This window comes from Colobus angolensis, unplaced genomic scaffold (genome assembly GCF_000951035.1).
Source record: "Colobus angolensis palliatus isolate OR3802 unplaced genomic scaffold, Cang.pa_1.0 Scaffold118, whole genome shotgun sequence".
In the NCBI taxonomy this organism is placed as follows: Eukaryota; Metazoa; Chordata; class Mammalia; order Primates; family Cercopithecidae; genus Colobus; species Colobus angolensis.
The window spans coordinates 6747091-6756393 of NW_012112919.1; the positions used below are offsets into that span (position 1 = coordinate 6747091).

The 9303-nt window shown below is 50.4% G+C and overlaps 1 protein-coding gene across 1 annotated transcript in view; it reads right to left on the bottom strand.

Annotated features, from left to right (window-relative positions):
• The window catches only part of CAPG (capping protein (actin filament), gelsolin-like), a 35981-nt gene extending 31402 nt beyond the window's left edge, over positions 1-4579 (bottom strand). Inside the window, 1 exon segment of the mRNA XM_011925700.1 lies at positions 4463-4579. The gene's annotated coding sequence lies outside the window, so the exon portion shown is untranslated.
• Positions 4580-9303: the final 4724 nt, after the last annotated feature.

The following is a 9303-nucleotide window of genomic DNA, read 5'->3' on the forward strand; positions in this document are numbered from 1 at the left end:
CAGGCTGATCTGACCTGCAACACCCGATCCTTCTCTTCTTTATTCAGAGGAAAACAGGCCAACCAGTGTCTGCACCAGGAGGCCTGGCCTTCTGGAAATGTGTTGGACAGCAAAGGGTCTACACTTCCGCTTTGGCTCCTGAATGTGACATAGCCAACCCATGAGAGATGTCAGTTGACAAAGAGCATGAGGGTTAGGCCATGGCCTCGTGACACAGTGGTAAGATCATTTTCTGGGAGGCAGCTTCAAAAATCCCAACCAGAAAGAGTTTTTCTGAAGCCCACGGGTGGGGCCTAGGGTAAGGAAACAATCTTGCTATCTGGGTGACCTCAGACAAGCACACTCCAGCAAGGAGTGCACAGAAACCATCTCCCTCTGCCTACTATCTGCCTTTCTTTGACCAATTCTGCTCACTCTGCAGACTCAGCTTAAATATCCCTCCTCTGAAACTCCCACGGCTCCCCAGGTATTCTGGACATCAAGCCACTAGGCCACCTGCATCTACACCCCCATGGAACACTTCTCAGGCATACCCAATAGCAAAAGTGGACTTGGATCCATGGGCAGCCCGGCCTGCTTCCAGACAACTGGGTCTCTCCAAGGTCGTTCAATAGTCCTCCCAGAGCATTCAGTTTTGTTTTGTTTAGGTCAAATTTATAGTAAAATGCACAAATCATGTGTAGATTTAAATGAGTTTTGACAGATGCAACACCTATGTAACCCACATCTCTACCAAGATATAAAACACTTCTATGACACAGGAAAGTTCCCTCCCCACCATGTTTTATGGTGTACCACAGGTGCCTCCTCCACCACAATGTTAGCACCTCTAGCCAGGTACCATATCAAGTCATCCTTGCAACCTCAGCACCCTGCATAGCACCCAGCAGGTAACAGGCACTCAAAAAAAATTTTACTGAATGTATTAACAGATCAGACAGCAAAACCCCCACATTCTAATACTCCCCAGATTCTGTTGCCTTGGGATAACCCCTAAAGACTTCCTAGCTGCAGATTCCTTATCTGTGAAACAACAACAGAAGCCCCCATCCTCTTACCTTGGCAGGTTGTGAGGATTCAATGAGAGGCTGCTTTTTTCTTTTTTCTTTCTTTTTTTTTTAAGACAGGGTCTCGCTCTGTCACCTAGGCTCTGGAGTGCAGTGGCATGATCACAGCTCACTGCAGCCTTGAACTCCTGAGCTCAAGTGATCCTTCTGCCTCGGCCTCCCAAAGTGCTGGCATTACAGGAGTGAGCCACTGTGCCCAGCCAGGAGGATCTGCAAAAAGAATGAAGGCCTGGACAATGCAAGGTACCATTACCATTATTAATAAATTCCTACTTCTAGGATGAACATCTGGCTGAAGAAAACCAGGAGAGAGAAGCATTGGACACTGGCTTCCGGGCTTGGCTGCTTGGGCTCTGGCCAAGGTCTGGGGATGTCCAGGGCAATCAGCTTTCTGCTTCTGTGTTCATAATCTCGGGGTATGGACTCATTTCCAGTGCTGAGAAGTTCGGAAATTGCAAGATTCTTCCCAGCAAGTTCCTGACCTGTCTTCTAACTACCATGCCACGTGGCCCTCTCTGGGCCTCAGTTTCCCATCTGTGAATGAAAGCACTAGACTCGAAGGGTCCCTTCTGGCTCCTCTAATTCCAACCCAGAGGCACAGCTCAGGCTGAGCAGCTGCATTTCCTCATCACGGGGAACTGACAGGGATCTTTTGCAATGCTTAATTCCAGCATCAAAATTCCCCTAAATATTCTTTTTCTTTTTTTCTTTTTTTGAGACGGAGTCTCACTCTCGTCGCCCAAGCTAGAGTGCAATGGCACAATCTCAGCTCACTGCAACGTTCCCTCCCCAGTTCAAGTGATTCTCCTGCCTCAGCCTCCTGATTAGCTAGGACTACAGGCACACGCCACTATGCCCAGCTAATTTTTTTGTATTTTTACTAGAGACGGGGTTTCATCATTTTGGCCAGGCTAGTCTCGAACTCCTGATCTCAGGTGATCTTCCTGCCTCGGCCTCCCAAAGTGTTGGGATTATAGGTGTGAGGCACTTCACCCGCCCCAAATATTCCTTTGAAGACATTGATTCGGGATGCTTCTAGCCATTAAATTTGATTTGCAAATGAATTTTTCTGGATCACCTCACAGGCCCTGGGGAATGGCCAGGGGTCTGGGTGGCCATATTTTCTGAATAAAGCTCAAAACCAAAACTTTCGGTTTTGCCTTTTCTTAAATCACTGGTAGGTGCTCAGGGGCAACGAGAACAGTGACATGCTGGAATTCCTTGTGAATTCTTGGGAAAGTGGGACTGTCCAGTACAGCATGAGTGGTCTGGGGAGGACACCAGGTGCCTGGGATGGGGGGACTATTCCCCCCAGAAGACAGGTTTACCCCCGTACAGCCAGCGTCACACAGGGTTGTCAACACCATAACAGCTAACACTACTGAGTGCTGCCACTATATGCCAGGTAATATCCTCGATATGATTTTCTCATTTAATCCTCGCATTTACTCTCTAACATGGATCCTCTTATTATCCTCCTTTGACAGATGAGGAAACAGAGATAAAGTAGGTCAAAATCACTTGTTCTAGGTCCCACTTAGTAAGCGGTAGAGGATGGGTGGGAAGCCACGTTGTGGGAGTCCATGCCCTCCCCACTATCACTGCATGCTGGCGCCAGCTGCGAGTCCTTTCACATGCAAAGAGCAAACAGCTAGCTCAGCTCTTTTTTATTTATTTATTATTTATTTATTTATTTATTTATTTGAGACACACTCTGGCTCTGTCGCCCAGGCTGGAGTGCAGTGGCACCATCTCGGCTCAATGCAAACTCAGCCTCCTGAGTTCAAGTAATTCTCCTGCCTCAGCCTTCCGAGCAGCTGGGATCACAGGCATGTGCCACCACACCCGGGTAATTTTTTGTATTTTTAGTAGAGACGGGATTTCACGATGTTGGCCAGGCTGGTCTTAAACTCCTAATCTCAAGTGATCCAGGAGACCTCAGGAGACCTCAACCTCCCAAAGTGCTGCGATTATAGGCCCGAGCCACCTTGTCTGGTCTCAGCTCTTGCTCTAGATACCTTGCTTAAAAAAATATATTTCAAAGTAATTATAGACTCACAAAAAGTTGCAGAAACAGTACTGAGTACTGATAGATGCTACAACCTAGATGAATTTTGAAAACACGTTGCTAAGTGAAAGAAGCCAGTTACAAAAGACCACATACTATATGGTTCCATTTATATGAAATGTTCACAAAAGCCAAATCTATAAAAAGTAGATTAGTGGTTGCCTAGGGCTGAAGAGGATGGAGGTGGCTGGGGAAGGGACTGCTAATGGGTACAGGTTTATTTTGGGGATGATGAAGTGTTCCAAAATTAGATTGTGATAATGGTTACACAACTCTGAACATACTAAAACACTGAATTGTACACTTCAAATGGGTGAATTATATGGTATATTATATCTCAATAAAATTGTCAACAAGCAAACAAAAAGTGAAAGGGCTCTGTAACCTTTGAGTTTCCTGACCCATCTGCACCCCACTTAAAAAAATTAAAAAGGTCTAGGGAAATCCTATCACCCAGCTTCTCCCAAAGGGGATTTCTTACGTAACTATAGTAAGTGTACCTTCCCTTTTCCTTTTTTCTTTTCTTTTCTTTTTTTTTTTTTTTTTGAGACAGAGTCTCACTGTGTAACCCAGACTGGAGGGTAGTGACAAAATCACACAATCTCAGCTCACTGCAACCTCTGCCTCCTGGGTTCAAGCGATTCTCCTGCCTCAGCCTCCCAAGTAGCTGGGATTATAGGCATGTGCCACCACCCCCGGATAGTTTTTGTATTTTTAGTAGAGATGGGGTTTGGACATGTTGGCTAGGCTGGTCTTGAACCTCTGATGTCAGGTGGTCTGCCCGTCTCGGCCTCCCAAAATGCTAGGATTACAGGCATAAGCCACTGCGCCCAGCCATACCCTCCCTTTTAAGGCGAGGCTCTTGAAGGCCCAGACCTTTTCTCCAGTGCTTTGAGGTCTGATCCTGATGATAATAACACCCACTCATACTCTGGACTTTACAGTTTACAAAACACCCCTCCTCCTCACCCCCTCCCAAACTCGGTTTATTTTTATCTTTAAAGCAGAGTTGAAGGCCAGGGTGGACCACAGGTTTTCTTGGTCACAAGAGACTTCCTCCCTGGGCTCCCCTCTGTAGTGGTGCCAAATAAAAATTTGATCCGTCAAGCCTGTGGTAACCAGCGCTAATATGCACAGCCAGTCCTGGGCAGGCCTGTTCATTATTGTGAAACACTACTGATTGCACACTCTTACATTGAAAGCGCCCAGGACTCTCGCCTGGCCCAGCCTTGCCTGCCAGGCCTGGGCTGGGTCTCCCAGTCCAAATTCTCACAAGAGGGCCGACTCGGGCCAGAGTGCGCCCCTCTTTGTGCCTCAGTTTGCCCACCTAGAGGATAGTCCCGCAGGCGTGGCGGGTACATCTCAGGATCGGCAGAAAGTGCCACTGGGAGTCCAGCCGGAGTTGCGGGCCTTGCGCGGGCCCACTGTCCAGGGACTCAGGAGAGCTGCGCGCCCGGCCAGGGCCCTAGAACCCTACGAACTACAAATCCCAGCAGACAGTGGGCCACGGGGCGGGGTCTCAGAAGCTGCGGCCTGCGGTGCCTTTGCTGAGCCCAGGTCCGGAGGCCTTCGGGGACGGGAGCACCACAACAGACCGGACACACTTACACACACAGTCTCTCACACACACAGTCACACACACACGCTCGCGCGCGACGGGAGCACAACAGACCCCCCCCCGACACACAGTCACAGACACACACACACACACACACACACACACACACACACACACACACACACGCTTGCGCGCGCCCGCGCGTTCTGGCCCTACCACTACAAACTACAAATCCCGGCAGGCAGCGGGCCGTGGGGGAGGGGCCTTGGGTGCTGATCCGGACGCAAAGATTGCACCAGGCAGGGTGGGATTCTGGTGGCTGGGTGGAGGCTCTCTTGCTGGGGAGTAGATGGCCTTCTCTTCTCACAAACCCAGCTCCCCACCCCTGCACGCGCCGCTCTGCCCTGGAGTCGCTGGTCCGAGCCCTCCTTCTCTGCGAACCTGAGCCCCGCCGTGCCCTCCCTACGAGGTTGGGGCCGTGGGAGAAGAAGATGGTGGGTGGGGGGTTGGGCCCACAGCCTGGTAGGGACGCAGAGTGGCCTCCTGAACCCTTCCTCCATCGCCTACGGCAAACTCCCATTCCTGGAGGGAGGAGCAGCCCAGACCCTAAGACTGGACTAGGTCCGTTAGGGTCCCTGTGTGGCCTGCAGGACTCATGGAGAAGCCCCCGGAAGGCCTGGATCCTCCAAGTCAGGGATGTAGGTTCCAGGATGTTCAGGCCGCAATATCTGACCATCGTCGGCGCCCTGTGCCCAGGCATCAATTTTGCATGGCAGAGTCAAGGTGAGGTTAGGAGGCTGCCCGGAGGTAATAACCGGGTCACTCGCATTCACCATGCTCTCTGTCGAAGCACTCTCCTCACACCTCAGGGTCAAATGTCAGAACTCTTGTCCTAACTTCCCAGGTTGCCCAATGAGCTTCTGAGGCGCTACAGAAGGGACTTACCCAGACCCTTGAGTGTAAGCCAGGAACTCAGGGTCTGGCCTGCTCGGTGGGATGAGCTGTGCTGAGGCCCTACTTCATCCACCCTCCTGGGCCAGGGTGGCCTGTTTCCAGAGGCCTCTTCTCAGCTGATTTCTGGCTGCCAAGTGGGAGACTCAGGTTACACCTGTATGGGGAGCAGTGACACCACAGTGGCCAGCAACTCACTGGACTTTCTGTCTCCAACTCCATTTTCAGCTTTTACACTTCCTGATCTGGGCATATACTGCTACATCCTAGATCATCAAGGAAGGAGGACAATACCTAGACAATGAAGGTTTAGCCATGACCTTGTGTGTCAGTGAGATGTCATTCTTGTGTGATTAGGTCTAGGCAACCTACTTCCTAGAAATACTTCATTTAATCTCTAAACAACCTAGAAACAGCTCCAGAAGGGATATTCAAAGTAGATTGCCCAGACTCTCTTGATAGCAGATGTGGGGTTCATATTAACTGGTCGAGTGGTCTCTCAGCATGCCCATTTCTGCTTGGGAAGTTCTCAAAGGTTCGGTTTTCTGAGTGTTTCTGTTACAACAATCAGCCTTTTGTTGAGTAGCCCTTCTGCCCCTAGAGGTGAGAGATAGGTACCATAGAAACTTGGAGACAGCTATTGACTAAGTCCCTGGACTCTTTAATAAGAGTCCATTTTCTCTTTTTTTTTTTGAGACGGAGTCTCGCTCTGTCGCCCAGGCTGAAGTGCAGTGGAGCAACCTCGGTCCACTGCAACCTCTGCCTCCTAGCTTAAGCGGTTCTCCTGCCTCAGCCTCCCAAATAGCTGAGATTATGGGATTACAGATGCACACCACCACGCCTGGCTAAATTTTGTATTTTTAGTAGAGATGGGGTTTCACCATGTTGGCCAGGCTGGTCTCGAACTCCTGACCTCAGGTGACCAGCCCACCTCAGCCTCCCAAAGTGCTGGGATTACAGGGATGAGCCACCGTGCCTGGCCTGAGCCCATTCTCTTATTATTAGAAATCTTATTATCAGAATGTGAGCTTCTGCATTCCAAGGCTTAGCACCAGACCCCCAAGTCAGTAATGACCCTTGGGACACGCAGTGTGCCAAAAGTCATTTAATGCCCATTCCTGCCTCCTGAAGATCCAATCAGCAAATCAGCAGGGTACAGTTAAAGTCACAGAGCAGTATTGTTAGGTCATTACAGGGAATGTGGCTAGGAAGGGCAAAGCCCAGCAAAAGTTGGGTTCTTTCGCTCCACGGGCCTTGCCTTTATTTACCTTCCTGATGACTAAAGCCTGAGTCGGTGGTCCTCCAGGCCTGGCCTCTTCCATCGTCAGCCTCCGGGCCCAGGAAATGAGTGACAGACTGCCCTGCCATGCCCCTCCTCACCACTAGGGGTCGCCCTCTCCCGTGGAATGACTGCTCAGGTCCCCACAGTGGCCCGGGAGGGGGTGAGGGGACTGTGGCTTTGGCTCCGTGTACATCATATGCCCTTGACCAACATCCATTCTTCTTTGGCCTCGGCTTTTCTGTTGGTAAAAGGGAGGGGGGGTGATCTCAGGACCCTCCAGGACCATCAAGGAAGGAGGTGGGGTTGGAGATGTCCGGGAGACACCAGGTCCAGTCTCCCCTAAAGGGGAGGGTAGAAGAGTGGCTGAGAACAGGAGAAGCTTGGCTCCCGGGCTCTGTGCTGAAGAAGGAAGCCTAAGCAGGGCCATGTTACATTTGGTGGAGGAGGGAGAGGGTAGGGGAGGAACAGACGCTGGCCGCTCCCGCTAAGGGAGGCAAATAGAGGAAAGGACCCAGTGGGGTGGGGAAGGTCGGCCACAGGTATCCAGAGAACCAGAGAAGGTGAGTGTGAGGGAGTCCTTGGTGATCCATCTGCACTGGGGAAAAGGGTTTTCAGGAGATAAACACAGCTGGGACCTCGGGGGATTGTGCCTCAGTCTAGGCCTGGTAGTTGATGACATATGGACAGGAAATGGGCAAGACACGGGCCTTTCAGAGAGGAGAGACCAAAGATGTTTGCAGGGAGGCAGGCTTTGCACAACCTGTAAAGAATGAGTAAGATTTGAATAGCAGCTACAACAAATATTGATTGAGAGCCTGCTGTTTGCCAGGCTGTGGGCCCGGCACTTGGAATTTGGCCGTGAACTTGGCAGACACAGTGGCTGCCCATTTACATAGCGTGTAGTCAAGTGTGGGAGTTTATAGTCTAGCTGTGAAATAAACCTGTAGGTTTAATTATGGTAGGAGCTCGGAGAGTGGGGTAGGGGACTGCCCTGGTCTGGGACCCCTGCTGCTGAGGAAGGGTCACCTAAGCTAGGGCCTGCAGGAAGAGGGAGGAAAGGGGCCAGGATGTTTCAGAGGAGGAATAGCAAGTGTACACACCAGATAAGAAGGACCTGGTGGAGATTAGACAGGGTGGAAAGAAACCATGTCACACTGTGTTTGCAGCCACTCTCCCCCACACCCAGCGTCACCCGGGTTTCCTGTGCACTTGGTTACCTCCTGGGCTCTCTTGGGGGCAGAAACTGGACAGCTAAAGAGACTGTGACTGAGCTCAGGATAAAGAGCTGAGGTGGAGGGGAGAGGGCTGGGCTCTGGGAGACGGGGACATCTGTGAAGAGGATGTTGCCATTTTGGGGGCAACAGTTTTTGAAGTATGATATACATATAGAAGAGTCTCTTTCTTTCTTTCTTTCTCTCTCTCTCTCTCTTTCTTTTCTTTTCTTTTCTTTTTATTGTTTTGCTGCATATTAAGAATGCCCTCTTGGCCAAGTGCAGTGGTTTACGCCTGTGATTCCAAGACTTTGGGAGGCTGAGTTGGGTGGACTGCTTGAGCCCAAAAGTCCAAGATGAGCCTGAACAACATAGTGAGACCCCATATCTGTTTTTAAATTTAAAAAATAAAAAAGAATGCTCTCTCTCTTTGTCATATTCCGTAAGAATTGAGTAAATATCTAGAAATTTAACTAAAAGTTCCTTAAGTCAACAGGAAGCAGAATGGTCTGCCTGGGCCTCAGTCATGTTGGAAGAGCAGAGAGAGAAGGTGAATGTGAGGAAGTCCCTGGGAAACAATGGAGGGACTGGGACTGGGGAGGTATGAGGGGCCTGATCTTTCCAGGCATCAAGAAGCATTTGGTCTCTGTTCAAGGAGCCATGAGGAGTCACTCAAGGGTTTTAGGCAGAGCTGTGACACGACCAGAGCTACTATGAACAAAGGTTCCGGAACAGGGCAGGGCAGGACAGGTAAGTGGGACAGAGGGAAGAGGGTGCTTCTGGCTCGGACACTGTACTCTAGAGGCTGGGGAAAACCGATCTCAACTTTCAGCCCTGAGCCTAACCCTTGGAGAACCTGAGCAGAACTAGTGGGATGCCCTCCGGAAAAACAAACAAACTATACACCAGACTTTTCTTTGTTTGCTTGCTTGCTTGTTTTGTTTTGAGACGGTGTTTCACTCTTGTCACCCAGGCTGGAGTGCAATAGTGCGATCTCGGCTCACTGCAACCTCTGCCTCCCAGGTTCAAGCAGTTCTCCTGCCTCAGCCTCCCTAGTAGCTAAGACAGGGTTTCACCATGTTGGCCAGGCTGGTCTCGAACTCCTGACCTCAGATGATCCGCCGGCCTTGCCCTCTCAAAGTGCTGGGATTACAGGCATGAGCCAC